General features: G+C 36.2%; 1 protein-coding gene across 1 annotated transcript in view; it reads right to left on the bottom strand.

Annotated features, from left to right (window-relative positions):
- LOC123538529 (uncharacterized) overlaps nt 1-19,374 on the bottom strand; it is a 194,074-nt gene that overhangs the window by 119,913 nt on the left and 54,787 nt on the right. The gene's annotated exons all lie outside the window — the stretch shown is intronic.

Below are 19,374 nucleotides of genomic sequence, written 5' to 3' on the forward strand. Positions count from 1 at the left end.
TTGATGGAATAATACAACTCAACCTAACTTAACTCTGCCTGCTATATTGTTGGAATAATACAACTCAACCTAACTTAACTCTGCCTGCTATATTGTTGAAATAATACAACCTAACTTAACTCTGCCTGCTTTATTGTTGGAATAATACAACCTAACTTAACTCTGCCTGCTAACTGTTGGAATAATACAACCTAACTGAACTCTGCCTGCTATATTATTGGAATAATACTACCTAACTTAACTCTGCCTGCTATATTGCTGGAATAATACAACCTAACTGAACACTGCCTGCTATATTGTTGGAATAATACAACCTAACTTAACTCTGCCTGTTATATTGTTGGAATAACACAATCTAACTGGACATTGCCTGCTGTATTGTTGGAATAATACAACCTAACTTAACTCTGCTTGCTATATTGTTGGAATAATACAACCTATCTAAACACTGCCTTCTATATTGTTGGAATAATACAACCTAACAGGGTTCGAATTTAAGCTCGCATACTCGCGAAATGCGAGTGCAAATTTCAAACTGCAAGGTGAGATTTCAGACACCAGCATTTTTTTGCTAGTGAAAATGTTTGGGCGAATAATGTGCATTTCTAACGGTCGTCTCGATCTTACACTGTTCTTTCTTTCGGAGCACTCTTTCATCTTTCGTCGTAAAGGACATTTACACTCGATACATGTCCCGTGCGCATGTCTTTTCAACTGCTGACAAGTACCTGCGCCAATTTTGATGACATTTACCGCATCCGGTGGGTTTTTTGGTAATCTATTAATAAGTTAATATTTATATAGCGCAAATACGATTGGCTGGACTTGTCACGTGGATGATTGTGTTAATGTTCTAATAAAGTAACATGTCGCGGAAAATGCAAGTTGTTTTTCATTTAGCAAGTTAAAAAAATACCACTTGCGAAAAAATGCAAGTAGAAAATCAGGCTAAATTCGAACCCTGACCTAACTGAACACTGCCTGCGATATTGTTGGAATAATACAACCTAACTGAACACTGCCTGCTATATTGTTGAAATAATACAAACTAACTGAACTCTGCCTGCTAGATTGTTGGAATAATACAACCTAACTTAACTCTGCCTGCTATATTGTTGGAATAATACAACCTAACTTAACACTGCCTGCTATATTGTTGAAATAATACAACCTACCTTAACACTGCCATCTATATTGTTGGAATACAACCTAACTGAACACTGCCTGCTATATTGTTGGGATAATACAATTTAACTTAACACTGCCTGCTATATGAGGGTTGTCCCAGAAAATCGCGAACTATTTTTTATTATTTCGAAAATAAGCGACGCATGAAATAATTATTTTAACTGATGGTATTTCAATGTATACTTGACAGGACTATATAGTTTAAAATTAAATACCTCTCATATTATTTGAGTATTCTTTAAATAATGGACGGCAGTCAGTGCTAGTCGGCGCACGCTCAGTTTTCCTCCTACAAAAAGAAGCGGCTTCAATTTAAGCTCATGTAACTTACCCAATATACATCTCATAGGATTAAAATTTACATTGTCGTTAATGGCAATGTGTGGCGCGTAATTATGTTGCGTTTCAAGTCTTTGACATCACTTGCTTTAAAATGGTGATGTAATTTTGAAAGTAACGTTTGCACAAACTTTCAGAAATTGCGATGTCAGATAAGTTTGCGGCGCAGACACTATTGATAAAGTGTTGTGTAGGTCGCGGTATGACTCCTTCTCAAACACAACGGGAAGTGGAAAATTCTACAAGTCAGGCAAATCTTAGTAGGACACAGGTCTTTACATGGCACAAATGTTTTAAGGAAGGTTGGGCAAGTGATTCAAAATACTTTTAATACTTTCTGCGCCGTGAACTTATCTGATGTTGTCATTTCTTAAAGTACGTGAGACCATTACTTTCAAAATTACATCATTTTTTTAAAGCAAGTGACATCAAAGACTTGAAACGCAACATAATTACGTTCCATAGGTTGCCATTTAAATAACAACGATATAAATTTTAATCCTGTCATATGTATATCAGGTAAGTTACACGAGTTTAAATGGAAGCCGCTTCTTTTTGTAGGGGGAAAACTGAGCGTGCGCCGACTAGCACTGACGACTGTCCATTATTTAAACAAGAGGGTCATGATGACCCTGGATCGCTCACCTGAGTAATATCAGCTACATGTTTCAAATGTCAAACTGATGATAAAATATTAAGAAAGTCAGTAGGTCACATTCATGGTCAATGAAATTCAGTTTTACGATTTGTGTGCAAAATGGTGTATGTCACCAAAATTTCAAGGCTGTATCTTAAACAAGAGGGCCATGAAGGCCCTGTATCGCTCACCTGACCTACTGACCTAAAGATCATCAAGATTAACATTCTGACCAAGTTTCATTAAGATATGGTCATAAATTTTGGCCTCTAGAGTGTTAACTAGCTTTTCCTTTGATTAGACCCAGTGACCTAGTTTTTGACCCCACATGACCCAGATTCGAACTTGACCTAAAGATTATCATGGTTAACATTCTGACCAAGTTTCATGAAAGTCATAAATGTGGCCTCTAGAGTGTTAACAAGCTTTTCCTTTGATTTGACCTGGTGACCTAGTTTTTGACCCTACCTGACCCAGAGTGAAACTTGACCTAAACATCATCAACATTAACATTCTGACCAAGTTTCATTAAGATATGGTCATAAATGTGGCTTATACGTGTTAACTAGCTTTTACTTTGATTTGAGGTGGTGACCTAGTTTTTGGCCCCATCTGACCCAGATTTAAACTTGACATAAAGATCATCAAGATTAACATTCCAACCAAGTTTCATTAAGATATGTCATAAATGTGGCCTCTAAAGTGCTAACTAACTTTTCCTTTGATTTGACCCGGTGCCCTAGTTTTTGACCCCACATGACCTAGATTGGAACTTGACCTAAACATCATCAAGAATAACATTCTGGCTAAGTTTCATGAAAATAAAGTCATAAATGTGGCCTCTAGGTGTTAACAAGCTTTTCCTTTGATTTTACCAAGTGACCTAGTTTTTGACCCCACCTGACTCAGATTTGAACTTGACATAAAGATCATCAAGATTAACATTCTGACCAAGTTTCATTAAGATATGGTCATAAATGTGACCTCTTAGAGTGTTAACTAGCTTTTCCTTTGATTTGACCTGGTGACCTAGTTTTTGACCCTACATGACCCAGATTCAAACTGGACCTGAATATCATCAAGATTAACATTCTGACTAAGTTTCATAAAGATATAGTCATAAATGTGGCCTCAGTGTTAACAAGCTTTTCCTTTGATTTGACCTGGTGGCCTAGTTTTTGACCCCAGATGACCCAATATCGAACTCATCCAAGATTTTATTAAGGGTAACATTCTGACCAAGTTTCATTAAGATTGGACCAAAATTGTGACCTCTAGAGTGTTAACTATCTTTTACTTTGATTTGACCTGGTGACCTAGTTTTTGACCCAAGATGACCCAATATCGAACTCGTCCAAGATTTTATTGAGGGTAACATTCTGACCAAGTTTCATCAAGATTGGGCCAAAATTGTGACCTCTAAAGTGTTAACAGTCAAATTGTTGACGACGGACGACGGACACAGGGCGATCACAAAAGCTCACCTTGAGCACTTTGTGCTCAGGTGAGCTAAAAATACTCGAATAATATGACAGATATTTAATTTCAAACTCTATAGTCCTGTCGAGTATACACTGAAATAACACCAGTTGAAATAATTATTTGATGCGTCGCTTATTTTCGAAATAATTAAAAAAGTTCGCAATTTTCTAGGACAACCCTCGTATTGTTGGAATAATACAACCTAACTTAACTCTGCCTGCTATATTGTTGGAATAATACAACCTAACTTAACACTGCCTGCTATATTGTTGGAATAATACAACCTAACTTAACTCTACCTGCTATACTGTTGGAATAATACAACCTAACTTAACACTGCCTACTATATTGTTGGAATAATACAACCTAACTTAACTCTGCCTGCTATATTGTTGGAATAATACAACCAAACTTAACTCTGCCTGCTATATTGTTGGAATAATACAACCTAACTTAACTCTACCTGCTATATTGTTGGAATAATACAACCTCACTTAACTCTACCTGCTATATTGTTGGAATAATACAACTTTACTGAACACTGCCTGCTATATTGTTGGAATAATACAACCTAACTGAAAACTACCTGCTATATTGTTGGAATAATACAACCTAACTTAACACTGCCTGCTGTTGTTGGAATAGTTCAATGTAACTTAAAGGACTGAATGACAATAAGTTATTTTTATATGAAAGCCATCCTCAAGCAATTCATAATGCTGAGAGAAGTTTTAAATCAGACCATTATTGAAAAAGATATGGCAGTTTGAAATCTAAGAAAATTTTAGTGTGTTTATGACATCTTTAAAATTTTACACACTGCTGAATCCTTTATTTAGCAAATTACCTTTTATATGGATTAATTTCAACTGTTTCTTGAGTGTTAAATGTAAAACAAGCATGATATTTTTTTCCATTATAGCTTGAAAAAAGTAGAAAAAATATTTTAAACAAATCAGTATAATTATTATCTTGAAATTTAGTAAATCTGCCATTTTGTTTTTTGTTGCCATGGCCAACATTTTCACAAATTTTTAAATGCTCATAACTTTCTCATTTTCAAGCTGATTTTGAAAATTCTTTCACTTCTATAAATGATTTAACATAAGAACAACATTGCCTTTCCTTTTAACATTACCAATTACTGCTGGAATATTACAGTCTAACTTAACACTGTCTACTGCTGACAGTCTAACTTAACACTGCCTACTATAGCTGGAAAATTACAGTCTAACTTAACACTGCCCACTATAGCTGGAATATTACAGTCTAACTTAACACTGCCCACTATAGCTGGAATATTATAGTCTAACTTAACACTGCCCACTATCGCTGGAATATTATAGTCTAACTTAACACTGCCTACTATAGCTGGAATATCATAGTCTAACTTAACACTGCCTACTATAGCTGGGATATCACAGTCTAACTTAACACTGCCTACTATAGCTGGAATATTACAGTCTAACTTAACACTGCCCACTATAGCGGAATATTATAGTCTAACTTAACACTGCCTTCTATAGCTGGAATATTACAGTCTAACTTAACACTAGCTTTTATAGCTGGAATATTACAGTCTTACTTAACACTGCCTTCTATAATTGGAATATTACAGTCTAACTTAACACTGCCTACTATAGCTGGAATATTACAGTCTAACTTAACACTGCCATCTATAGCTGGAATATTACAGTCTAACTTAACACTGCCTTCTATAGCTGGAATATTACAGTCTAACTTAACACTGCCTTCTATAGCTGGAATATTATAATCTAACTTAACACTGCCTACTACTGATGAAATATTATAGTCTAACTGAACACTGCCTTCTATAGCTGGAATATTATAGTCTAACTGAACACTGCCTACTATAGCTGGAAAATTATAGTCTAACTGAACACTGCCTACTATAGCCGGAATATTATAGTCTAACTTAACACTGCCTACTATAGCTGGAATATTATAGTCTAACTTAACACTGCCTATAATAGCCGGAATATTAGTCTAACTGAACACTGCCTACTATAGATGGAATATGATAGTCTAACTGAACACTGCCTACAATAGCTGGAATATTATAGTCTAACTTAACACTGCCTACTACAGCTGGAATATTACAGTCTAACTTAACACTGCCTTCTATAGCTGAAATAATACAGTCTAAATTAACACTGCCTTCTATAGCTGGAATATTACAGTCTAACTTAACACTGCCTTCTATAGCTGGAATATTACGGTCTAACTTAACACTGCCTTCTATAGCTGGAATATTACAGTCTAACTTAACACTGCCTTCTATAGCTGGAATATTATAATCTAACTTAACACTGCCTAATACTGATGAAATATTATAGTCTAACGTAACACTGCCTTCTATAGCTGGAATATTATAGTCTAACTTAACACTGCCTACTATAGCTGGAATATTACAGTCTAACTTAACACTGCCTATTATAGATGGAATATGATAGTCTAACTGAACACTGCCTACAATAGCTGGAATATTACAGTCTAACTTAACACTGCCTTCTTTAGCTGGAATATTATAGTCTAACTAGACACTGCCTACTATAGCTGAAATATTACAGTCTAACCTTACACTGCCAACTATAGATGGAATATTATAGTCTAACTGAACACTGCCTACAATAGCTGGAATGTTATAGTCTAACTTAACACTGCCTACTATAGCTGGAATATTACAGTCTAACTTAACACTGCCTTCTATAGCTGGAATATTACAGTCTTACTTAACACTGCCTGCTATAGCTTGAATATTACAGTCCAACTATACACTGCCTTCTATAACTGGAATATTATATTCTAACTTTACACTGCCTTCTATAGCTGGAATATTACAGTCTAACTTAACACTGCCTACTATAGATGGAATATTACAGTCTAACTTAACCCTGCCTTCTATAGCTGGCATATTACAGTCTAACTTAACACTGCTTTCTATAGCTGGAATATTACAGTCTAACTTAACACTGCCTTCTATAGCTGGAATCTAACTTAACACTGCCTACTACTGATGAAATATTATAGTCTAACTGAACACTGCCTTCTATAGCTGGAATATTATAGTCTAACTGAACACTGCCTACTATAGCTAGAATATTACAGTGTAACTTAACACTGCCTTCTATAGATGGAATATTATAGTCTAACTTAACACTGCCTACTACAGCTGAAATATTACAGTCTAACTTAACACTACCTACTTTAGATGGAATATGATAGTCTAACTGAACACTACCTACAATAGCTGGAATATGATAGTCTAACTTGACACTGCCTAATATAGCTGGAATATTACAGTCTAACTTAACACTGCCTTCTATAGCTGGAGTATTACAGTCTAACTTAACACTGCCTTCTATAGCTTGAATATTACAGTCTAACTTAACACTGCCTTCTATATTGGAATATCATAATCTAACTTAACACTGCCTACTACAAATGAAATATTATAGTCTAACTGAACACTGCCTTCTATAGCTGGAATATTATAGTCTAACTTAACACTGCCTACTATAGCTGGAATATTACAGTCTAACTTAACACTGCCAACTATAGATGGAATATGAGTCTAACTGAACACTGCCTTCTATAGCTGGAATATTATAATCTAACTTAACACTGCCTACTACTGATGAAATATTATAGTCTAACTGAACACTGACTTCTATAGCTGGAATATTATAGTCTAACTGAACACTGCCAACTATAGATGGAATATGAGTCTAACTGAACACTGCCTTCTATAGCTGGAATATTATAATCTAACTTAACACTGCCTACTACTGATGAAATATTATAGTCTAACTGAACACTGACTTCTATAGCTGGAATATTATAGTCTAACTGAACACTGCCTACTATAGCTGGAATATTATAGCCCTACATAACACTGCCTACTATAGCTGGAATATTACAGTCTAACTTAACACTGCCAACTATAGATGGAATATGAGTCTAACTGAACACTGCCTTCTATAGCTGGAATATTATAATCTAACTTAACACTGCCTACTACTGATGAAATATTATAGTCTAACTGAACACTGACTTCTATAGCTGGAATATTATAGTCTAACTGAACACTGCCTACTATAGCTGGAATATTATAGCCCTACATAACACTGCCTACTATAGCTGGAATATTATAGTCTACTACTGCTGAAATAATACAGATTAACGTAACACTGCCTACTACTGCTGAAATATTATAGTCTTACTTAACACTGCCTACTATAGCTGAAATATTATAGTCTTACTTAACACTGCCTACTATAGCTGGAATATCATAGTCTAACTTAACATTGCCTATTATAGCTGGAATATTACAGTCTAACTTAACACTGCCCATAATTGCTGGAATCCCGTGCAGAAATATTTTCCTGTTCTCAGGAAATCCCAGGATTATCCTGAGATTCTTTTAGCAAGGCTGCATAAAAGTCTTGAAGACGGGACTTTAACACTAAAAGACAGGACTTTTGATAGAAATCATCCTGTTCAAAGGAAAAAGACAGGACTTTTGATGGAAATTGTCCTGTTCACAGGAAAAAGACAGGACTTTTTCTAAAAGATACAAATTGAAAGATGGTAAATTATTTGAAACATGATCTTGTAATGGTCTAGTAAGTTAATTACATCCTGGTGTTGAAGACCCATGTTTTGTATCATTAAGCACTTGCTCTGTGGTGTTGTTGGAGTAACAGGAATATATTCTATATTTGCTGTAAGTTAGCAAATTATTTCTGTATTAAACTTTTAGAAATAATACTAAATATATACCTTCATTTAATGATTTTACAAAACAATACCAGTAAGTCATTTAGAAAAGTATTTTTCTTTAAAATCAGAGCGTTAAAGAGTGAAATATGTTGGTACTGTTTACATTATCTGTACATGTTTGATCAAAGGCAGTTTCACTCTTAAAAGTAAACAGATCATAGAATGATAAGAGCTTTTTGCTCAGTATGAAGCTCATATTGTGATGTTTCTAGACTAAATACTACACCTAGTGTTTTTGCCATGTATGCACATATTTGAACTGATAAATAGATATTTCTGCTATGACAGGTTGTATGTTTCAATGTACATGATGTATACTTTTTAACTAGAAAATATCTTTTAATATTTGGAAATGATAATCCTTAATTATTATTCTTACTGTAAATACAATTGAACTTTAACATTCATTCAATTTGTTAACTGTACTTCCCGCCAAAGAGAATTTCAAATCATGTTTACAAGGTATTCAATTACATGTCCTGGAAACTTTCCTGAAGACAAGACAATTGTCCTGAGATTTCCTGACAACAGGAATTCCTGGGATTTCTTGAAGACAGGACAATTGTCCTGAAATTTCCTGACATCAGGAATTCCTGGGATTTCCTGAAGACAGGACAATTTTCCTGGGATATCCTGACTTCAAAAATTCTCAAGACATTCCTGGGATTTCCTGAGAACAGGACAATATATACAGGACATTCCTGGGATTTTCAGGATAGCAGTACAGCAATAGGTTTCCTGGTGTTCTGGTGTCTTGTTTTTTTCCTGTTCACAGGAAAATCCTGGGATTGTCCCATTCCCATTTAACGGCGTGGAAAGTCCCAGGACTATCCCAGGAATTACTGAGATATTTTCAGGACATTATCCCAGGATAGTCCTGGGACTTCCTGGGATAATCCCAGGATTTCCTGTTTCTTTTTCGCACGTGATATTACAGTCTAACTTAACACTGCCTACTACTGCTGAAATATTATAGTCTTACTTAACACTGCCTACTATAGCTGGAATATTACAGTCTAAATTAACACTGCCTTCTATAGCTGAAATATTATAGTTTAACACTGCATACTATAGCTTGAATACTATAGTCTAACATAACACTGCCTATAATAGCTGGAATATCATAGTCTAACTTAACACTGCCTACTATAGCTGGAATATTACAGTCTAACTTAATACTGCCTACTATTGCTTAAACAGTATAGTCTAAGTAAACACTGCCTACTACTGCTGGAATAGTACATGCCTACTATTGCTTGAAAAGTATTGTCTAACTTAACACCTCCTACTACTGCTGGAATAGTACATTCTAACTTAATACTGCCTACTATTGCTTAAATAGTAGAGTCTAAGTAAACGCTGCCTACTACTGCTGGAATAGTACATGCCTACTATTGCTTGAATAGTATTGTCTAACTTAACACCTACTACTGCTGGAATAGTACATTCTAACTAAACACTGTCTACTACTGGAATAGTACATTCTAACTAAACACTGCCTACTACTGCTGGAATAGTACATACCTACTATTGTTTGAATAGTAGTCTAACTAAACACTGCCTACTACTGCTGGAATAGTACATGCCTACTATTGTTTGAATAGTATAGTCTAACTAAACACTGCCTACTACTGCTGGAATAGTACATGCCTACTATTGTTTGAATAGTATAGTCTAACTAAACACTGCCTACTACTGCTGGAATAGTACATGCCTACTATTGCTTGAAAAGTATTGTCTTACTTAACACCTACTACTGCTGGAATAGTACATTCTAACTAAACACTGTCTACTACTGGAATAGTACATTCTAACTAAACACTGCCTAGGCCAGAGTTTTTTTATTTTTCGTTTTACGGGAGCGCCGGTCCTAAATATTGCAAAAGTGGAATAAAATTAAAATTCATTTTCCCGAGTTTTATTTTATTTTTTCCGCTGGTCGGTTGTTTACAGCCCCTAAGAAAATAAAATTACTGTATTTTCACCTGGACGTAATTTCACAGAAAGGGAGTTTAACGCGTGCAAAATAACGTGTTTTGCCGTACATCTATCGGCATTAACAGGGTGTAAAATTCCACTCGCCTGCTCGCATTGGCGAGTTAAGTCTGAGTAGGACGAGTGGACCTCGCTGTGTACTCGACCGATCGGGCGAGTGTTTTTTTTTACGTCCTTACTTTATCAAAATTCAGCAATTACATCTACAAAACGTCAACAAACTTTGAGATGGTTCAGTCGCTACCTGGATTGACTGGAATTTACCCGCGAATCGTAAAGATATCAAAACGTCATGCCGGTAATTTTCCATTCCACAAGCACGTGTGACCTATCGTAACACTAATTTACATCGACACGTACACAAAAACCGTGCGTAGTGCATTCATTTTTTAATATTTTCGCTTCAAGTTTTCAACACCCCTTGAGAAATAATACTTTTTGAATTCTATAATGATTTTAATAAGATATCGACAAAAATGTAGGCAACATTCTATAACAAGAGCACCGCCTTGCGGATGCTGACGCTCATCTGATTTTTTTTGTGTAATAGAAATATTGTCCTACCCATGATTTTCTAAGTCTAGAAAGGGCCATCATTCTTCCAAAAGCAGGATAGAGTTATGTTTCTTGATGTACAGTGTCCACTTATGATGGTGAAAAACTGTTGCAAGTTTTAAAGCAATAGCTTTAATAGTTTATGAGAAAAGTTGATTTAAACATAATACTCAACCAAGAAAATGATTTTCTAAGTCAAAAAGGGGCAATAATTATTGCAAAAAGCAGGATGGAGTTATGTTGCTTGCTGTACAGGGTCAGCTTATGATGGTGAACAAGTGTTGCAAGTTTCAAAGCAATAGCTTTGATAGTTTAAGAGAAAAAGTTGACCTAAACATAAAACTTAACCAAGAAATCTGATATTTTCTAAGTCAAAAAGGGGCCATAAATCTTGCAAAAAGCAGGACGGAGTTATGTTTCTTGCTATACAGGGTCAACTTATGATGGTAAACAAGTGTTGCAAGTTTTAAAGCAATAGCTTTGATAGTTTAGGATAAAAGCTGACCTAAACATAAAACTTAACCAAGAAAACTGATTTTCTAAGTCCAAAAGGGGCAATAAATCTTGCAAAAAGCAAGATGGAGTTATGATTCTTGACGTACAGGGTCTGCTTATGATGGTGAACAAGTATTCCAAGTTTCAAAGCAATAGCTTTGATAGTTTAGGAGAAAAGTTGACCTAAACATAAAACTTAACCAAGAAATCTGATATTTTCTAAGTACAAAAGGGGCCATAAATCTTGCAAAAAGCAAGATGGAGTTATGTTTCTTGCTATACAGGGTCAGCTTATGATGGTGAACAAGTATTCCAAGTTTCAAAGCAATAGCTTTGATAGTTTAGGAGAAAAGCTGACCTAAACATAAAACTTAACCAGGCAACGCCGACGCAGACGCCGACGCCGACAACCGCTCAAGTGATGACAATAACTCATCATTTTTTTTCAAAAAATCAGATGAGCTAAAAACGGTCGAATGTTCATATAATCATTTGTAAAAATTCAAACAGCGCGATCTTAGTTACTTATTTCTTTCTAAAAGTAAATAAATGATGAATACTATGGGCTTAAAATTCAGACTTTTGACCAGAAAGTACAAAATACAGAATAAAAAAATCTTAAATAATGAAAAAGCAGCTGCGATTACAATACATGGAGTAAGACGATTTTTGGCTAGTGTGGCAGAATAGGTTACGTGACCTCGTGAACGTAAGTAGAAATGCGATTTTAAAATAAAGCAATGTGATGTCACTGCAGTTTTTAATAAGTTTTAAATGAATCTTTGTACATGTATTTTTTGACCAACAATTTAAAAGTTTTTCTTGTCAAACAATAATGTAAATTCCTTGAGGGCAAATAGGTCACAGAGGTAGGATATCCACTATAGTAACTATCGTTTGAGACATTTACCTTTTATACGGGATATAGCACATTCGCTTTTGATAACAAATTAAAGAAGAATTTTTTTATTGATTTCTATTTCTCAGCAATTTTAAGAACCGATGCGGTATGATCATACAGTAATATGTCACATCGTGCGAAAACATGACGTAATGCCATGACAATCTCGAGCAAAAGTACCGCTTTGATCTCCGCTTCAGATGTCAAGATACTGACACACTTCTTTTAGCTCTTAGAGGGGGTGTAAATTGATCATGAAAACAAGGTCAACATTACTTAGTTTATCACTGAATAATTACCGATAATCTTTAACGTTTTTTTCTCTCTCTTTCTACACGGGTGGATGGACGATGAATATGTCCAATTATTTTTAGACACTTTTCATAAAATATATATTTTTCGGGAAATAATACTATTGTACATAATACTCCTTTCATAAAAGTGACAGTATTAAAAGTATTAAATTGTCTAAAGATTGTCTTACTCACATTTTGTTTTCAATAGATTCAACTTACAAGTTTGCCATAGAAAGGCAATACAATATCAAAGGTGCTTTGACATTAAATTTTATTCAAAACATTAGTTGTTTGCAGAACAAATAAATGTTTGTAACAGCAGATTTTTTTTACATTTTTATTTCAATGGTGACCCCTCACACTTTACACAGGCTTGGGACTGTCTGGCATAAAGCAGCTGGTAGTTTTGGCAAAATCTCAGACAGATGGTCCATTTCTTTTGTAACTTCAATAGAATTCATAAGTGTATAAAGAATAATAAAGAATACTTTTTATTGGAGACAATATTTTGACAAAAAGTGATGCAACTTCAGTACTTGAACTTAGTGTAGTATAAAAAGGTGCAAATTACAGAAGCAACTTCAGTACTTGATCTAAGTGTATTATAAAAAGGTGCAAATTACAGAGTTAAATGAGGTAAATTTTCAGATAACTTTTTGCTAGATTATCTTTCGTTCTTCATCACTGAAAAAAAAATCTTGCCCTCTGCACTGTGACTGTTATTCAAAGTTATTAAATACTTTATTTTGCTGATAAAATCCAGTATATTATGAGCTGGCATAAACTGTAAAGTTAGCTCATTAAAGATGATATTGGTGAAAGATACAATAAGTAAATATTATGTATAAAAAGCAGAGGTTACACAGCAGAAGATGCAAGCAAACCAAACCACCAAAACTACTACACTACTAGGCCACTTTATACCAGACGTGTTTAGTCTCTACTTGCTGTCACTGAAATTTACTGTGGCTGTTGTAACAGATAAAATAATTTTTGTCTTCCACTTAAATTAAGTAAAACAAGCTTTCTGAATTTTAAAGACTTGCCAGTGTGAGTTACAGTGCCTGAAGCAGTTTATTCACAAGCATGCATGAAAATTTTATTCAATGTTCATCCTGTATAAATGGCTTTTATAGTCTTAAAACATAACAATACATCACAATATCAAATATGACACAAACACAAGTAAACAAACTTGAAACGAAAGTTCATCAAAATAAAAAAAATCTTAAAAAATTCTATTTTATTTTATTTTTTTCCGAGATGCTCACTTTCAAGCTTTTTATTTTATTCCCTCCTCCCCTGCTCATTTCAAATTTAACAAAAAAATCTCCCTGTAAAACAAAATTGTATATATATTAATAACTCTGCCTACTACTGCTGGAATAGTACATGCCTACTATTGTTTGAATAGTATGTCTAACTACACCCTACTACTGCTGGAATAGTACATCTACTAAACCTGTTAAACGATTAGTCATAACTAAACACTGCCTACTACTGCTGGAATAGTACATACCTACTATTGTTTGAATAGTATAGTCTAACTAAACACTGCCTACTACTGCTGGAATAGTGTACTTGTGATGTTCACTATCTATACTGCTGATATGTTCAACTTTTTTTCAGTCATATAAACGACGGTGTCTACTTGTAGCAGTGAGCACAATGCCCAACTTTATAGTGCTGCCTCACTGGAATATCACGCCGTAGACACGTGGCATGATACCCTACCCAGTCACATTATACTGACACCGGGCTGACCAGTCCTAGCACTATCCCCTTAATGCTGAGCGCCAAGCGAGGAAGCTGCTAGTACCATTTTTACGTCTTTGGTATGACGCGGCCGGGGATCGAACCCACGACCTCCCGCACTCGAAGCGGACGCTCTACCACTAGGCTACCGAGGCGGTTGCTGGAATAGTACATGCCTACTATTGTTTGAATAGTATAGTCTAACTAAACACTGCCTACTACTGCTGGAATAGTACATGCCTACTATTGTTTAAATAGTATAGTCTAACTAAACACTGCCTACTACTGCTGGAATTATAAGTTCAGTCACACTTAACACTTCCTACTATTGATGGAATGGTGTTGAGGCCAGATGGACTCACTCCAGACAGTGGGTGATCACAACAGCTCACCCCGAGCATTTGTGCTCAGGTAAGCTAACTAGCCCATCCCCCTTAACAACACAGAATGACTTGAAGGAATTCCATAGAGGATCAACCAACATTGCTGTCAAATTATTTTCAAATCAAGTGAGCATTTTCTGAGAGGTTTTCGGTTTTCTATAAAACCATACAAAGAAAATTAGTTGAGCCCTCCAGCAGCCATGCTATTTTACAAATAAACATGGCTTTATTAAGGAATTTGGTAGTGGATCACCTAACAAACATTATTTTAAAATCGAGCCATTAGTTTGAGAAGAGAAGATTTTCAAAATTTTCCATATATCTATTGATGAACAAGAGCTGTCTCCATAGGATGACACATGCCCTCGATGGCACTTTGAATGAATAGTTATGGCCGATGTTAGAGTTTACACGTGACACATCGTCTTACTGTGGTACACATTCATGCCCAATAATTTTAAAATCCATGCATGAATGACAAAGATATGGACCGGACACGCCCATCAATGCACTATCATGAAATATGACCTTTAACGTCTAAGTGTGACCTTGACCTTTGAGCTACGGACATGGGTCTTGCGCGCGACACGTCGTCTTACTGTGGTTCACATTCATGCCAAGTTATTTGAAAATCCATCCATGGATGACAAAGATATGGACCGGACACAAATGCACTATCATGAAAAAAGACCTTTAATATCTAAGTGTGACCTTGACCTCTGAGCTACAGACCTGGGTCTTGCGTGCGACATGTCGTCTTACTGTGGTACACATTCATGCCAAGTTATTTTAAAATCCATCCATGGATGACAAAGATATGGACTGGACACGAAAATTGCGGAGAGACTGACAGACAGACAGACAGACAGTTCAAAAACTATATATGCCTCCCTTCGGGGGCATAAAAACTAGCCCTGCTTCAATGAAACAGCATGATCTAACAAAATTTGGTAGAGGTTCATGCAAGGAATATTTCTGTGAAATTATTTCAAAATTGTGCCAGAGGTTTATAATAAGATTATTTAAAAAAAAAATTCCCTCTGTTTGACATAGCAACCAGAAGTTTGCGTGGAAGACCTAGATTTGAAGGAATCTGAAAGGGGACCATCCAAGATACAGGCCATAGAAGTTTGTTGAAACAGGCACAGTGGTTTAGGAGCAGATGTTCTTTAAAGAAACTGTGGACAACAGACAGCAGCTCAATATCCAATAAGAGCACCGCAATGCGGAGCAATAAACGCTCGGAAGTATGACCTTTGATCCCTAAAAGTGCGCTTGACCTTGTAGCTAGCCATCAAGAACATGCGCTCTGCACACAGTCTCGATGTGGTGAACATTTGTGTCAAGTTTCTTCAAAATCTTTCAAGCGGTTAAAGAGTTACAGAGCGATGACCTTTGACCCCTAAGTGTGGCCTTGACATTGAAGCAAGACATCCAGAACATGCGCTATGCACGTCGTCTCAATGTGGTGAACATTTGTGTCAAATTTCTTTACAATCCTTCAAGGGGGTCAAGAGTTGCAGAGCGGACACAAAACACACTCATATGACCTTTGACCCCTAAGTGTGACCTTGACCTTGAAGTGAGACATCAAGAACATGCACTCTGCACGTCATCTCAATGTGGTGGACATTTGTGCCAAGTTTCTTTACAATCCTTCAAGCAGTTCAAGAGTTACAGAGCGGACACGAAACACACTCATATGATTATTGACCCCTAAGTGTGACCTTGACCTTGAAGCAAGTCATCAAGAAAATGCGCTCTGCATGTCGTCTCAATGTGGTGAACATTTATGTCAAGTTTCTTTGAAATTCTTCAAGGGGGTCAAGACTTACAGAGCGGACACGAAACACACTCATATGACCTTTGACCCTTAAGTGTGACCTTGACCTTGAAGCAAGTCATCAAGAAAATGCGCTCTGCATGTCGTCTCAATGTGGTGAACATTTATGTCAAGTTTCTTTGAAATTCTTCAAGAAGGTCAAGACTTACAGAGCGGACACGAAACACACTCATATGACCTTTGACCCTTAAGTGTGACCTTGACCTTGAAGCCAGCCATCCAGAACATGCGTTTTGCACGTCTTCCTGATGTGGTGAACATTTGTGTCAAGTTTCTTGAAATCCTTCCAGGGGGTCAAGAGCTACAGTGGACACAAAACACACTCATTTGACCCCCGAGCGTGACCTTGACCTTGAAGTGAGCCATCCAGAACATGTGCTCTGCATGTCATCCCGATGTGGTGAACATTTGTGTCAAGTTTCTTTGAAATCCTTCAATGGGTTCAAGAGTTACAGAGCAGACACGAAATTGCTAATGGACAGACAAACGGACAGATGGACAGACAGACACCGGGGTATAACATGATATGTCCCTTCAGGCGTATAACAATCCTGAAAGCTTACCATCAGCAGTGCCCCCGTCTGAGCAATTCTGACATAAGACCATACTAGGATGTTACCGTCCAACATTTAATAAAGATCTGCAAAGGAATTTTAGGGGAAATTCATTTAACAGATATTTCTATTTTAAGCTCTCTTTCTGCTTAAAGGGGACAAGAGCTCCCATTGGAAGAGAATTAACAGAGAACTTTATAAGAATGTTACACGCCTAAAAAGAGGCTACTTGCCCCCATTTAAACAACGTGAATAGGGGACCTTATAATGATGCTACAGACCAAGTTTGGTGAAGATTTATGAAGTGAAGCTGTTGAAAGGTTTTTCTATTTTCAGCACTAGTGACTCCTAAAAGGGGCAAAGTGCATCCATTTGAATAAATCTGGCAGAGGATCTTACAAGTTTAATGAAGATCCATCAAGGGTTCATGAAACGAAGCTTTTAAAGATATTTTCTGTTTCTGGCACAAACTTTTAAGGACTTCAGGCATATTTTGTTACAAGTCAAGGACCATAATTCTAGTCTGGCTGAGTGAAATACCAAATAGATCATCAGGTGCTATGTAACAATTCCCTAATGTTTCATGGTTCCAGGCAAAATACTTCTGAGATACATGCACCACAAACTTTTGATCCTTTTAGAATATATTTGACAAAGTCCAGGGCCATAACTCTTAGCCACCTGACAGAAATCACAAACAAAACACCAAGTGCACAGTTTTCCACACTGAACACTTTTTCTCAAGGTTTTAATCTCTCTAGATCCAGTATGTTTTGAGATACAGGCGACATAAGCCTTTTTGTCTTTTATGCATACATTTGCCCAAGAGCTGTAACTCTAGGCTGACTGGGTGAAATCTGTAACAAAACCCAAGGTGTAAAACTTCACATTCTAAAACAATCCTATATGATTTAATAACTCTAGGTCAAATATTTAACCAGATATGTGCATCACAAACTTTTAGACTTTTAAGCATATTTTTGACTAGGTCAAGGGTCATAACTCTAGTCTGACTGAATGAAACACCAAACAAAACACAGGTGCACAACTTTACATGCTAATTTGACGAAAGAATGAACGGACGGACAGGACAATCACTATATGCCTCCCACATCAGTAGATGCCGGGGGCATAAAAACAAAGGTTGCCGAGAAACTTTAACCTTAAAACTAACCTAATTATAACATCTTGGTTACCTTGACCTTGGGTATAATGGGGCCAACCCCTGCACATACTTTGTTTGTATGCTGGAAAATGTTTATGTGAAGTAACAGTAAGGCATCAGCTATAGTAACAAAGATATGACAGAAAAACAAAGGTTGCCGAAAAACTTTAACCTTAAAAATAACCTAAGTATAACACCTTGTTGACCTTGACCTTGGGTATAATAGGGCCAGCGCCTGCACATATTTTGTTTGTATGCTGGACAATGTTTATGTGAATTTACAGTAAGATATATGCAATAGTAACAAAGATATCACAGAAAAACAAAGGTTGCCAAAAAACTTTAACCTTAAAACTAACCTAAGTATAACACCTTGGTGACCTTGACCTTGGGTATAATAGGGCCAACGCCTGCACATATTTTGTTTGTATGCTGGACAATGTTTATGTGAAGTAACAGTAAGATATCAGCTATAGTAACAAAGATATGACAGAAAAACAAAAGTTACCGAAAAACTTTAACCTTAACAAGAGCTGTCACTAATGGTGATAAATGCCCCCACAGCGCCTTGACCTTTGACCTGGTGACCCCAAAGTCAGTAGTGGTCGTGTACTCAATAAGTACTATCAGCACGTTAAGTTTGACGGTCCTGGGTGCAGTGGTTCACGAGTAAAGTGCCTTCATGCAAAAAGTTAACGTCGTGACGAACGAACTGACGAACGAACTAACAAACGAACGGATGGACAGTTGAAAACTAATATGCCTCCATTCGGGGACATAAAAATAACCTAAGTATAACACCTTGGTGACCTTGACCTTAGGTATAATGGGCCATGCCCCTGCACATGCTTTGTATGCTGGACAATGTTTATGAGAACTTACAGTAAGATATAAGCAATAGTTACAAAGATATAACAGAAAAACTTTAACCTTAAAACTAACCTAAGTATAACAGCTTTGTGATCCTGATCTTGGGTATAATG

The sequence above is a fragment of the Mercenaria mercenaria genome, chromosome 18, assembly GCF_021730395.1.
Source record: "Mercenaria mercenaria strain notata chromosome 18, MADL_Memer_1, whole genome shotgun sequence".
NCBI classification, from domain to species: domain Eukaryota; kingdom Metazoa; phylum Mollusca; class Bivalvia; order Venerida; family Veneridae; genus Mercenaria; species Mercenaria mercenaria.